Consider the following 806-nt stretch of genomic DNA (forward strand, 5'->3'; position numbering starts at 1 on the left):
TTATTTTTTGATGGTGATGCTGCTTTTGACAGATTGTTTGGTTTGGTTGATTTGGTTGGTTTGGTTAAAGTCGTGAAACGGGAGGGGTCCCCCGTGAGGATTTTCAAGTTCTGTTGACCAGCCATGTCTGGGACTTGTGAGCCCCAGGCAGGTATGACTTCAGGAACTTGAACCGAAGCATCCTTGACCGTGACATTGTCAACCGGCGCCTTGCCTCGAGTCACCTGTGCGTAAGAGGGTGTAGCAATGTCTGCACTCCCGACTATCCTCCTGGCCTCGGGGAAAGAGACACCTCGGGTATATTTAACCCGTAATATCTCCCTCTCCCGGCTCCAGGTAGGGCAGTCGCGAAAAGAGGCAGCGTGCTTCCCCTCACAGTTGACACAGCGCAGGTTGGCGATGTCACAGTCACTTTGTTCGGTGTGACCCTCACGGCCACAATACTGGCAGATCGGTTTTTGTCTACATCGCTTTTCGTGATGACCGTACTTCTGACAGTTTCGGCATCGCAATGGATTTGCGATGTAGACGGAAACGTTGTACCTCTGGTATCCGATTGTTAGTATATGGGGTAGTGTTGGCGTTGAAAAAGTGATGATGAAGGTGTTTGTTTTGATAGTATCATTGTTTCTCCTGATCACCATCTGCCTCACCACAGAGACCGGGACGCTCTCCTCCTGGAAATATGCCAGTATGTCTTCATCGGTGTCATTGCGCAAGGCTGGGCACCTGATTACCCCCTTGCTGCAATTAAGTGATGAGTGTGGTTTCACACTGACACCGATGCCGGCAAAACTGGTTGTTCC

Source organism: Mizuhopecten yessoensis, unplaced genomic scaffold (assembly GCF_002113885.1).
Source record: "Mizuhopecten yessoensis strain PY_sf001 unplaced genomic scaffold, ASM211388v2 scaffold8693, whole genome shotgun sequence".
Taxonomy (NCBI): domain Eukaryota; kingdom Metazoa; phylum Mollusca; class Bivalvia; order Pectinida; family Pectinidae; genus Mizuhopecten; species Mizuhopecten yessoensis.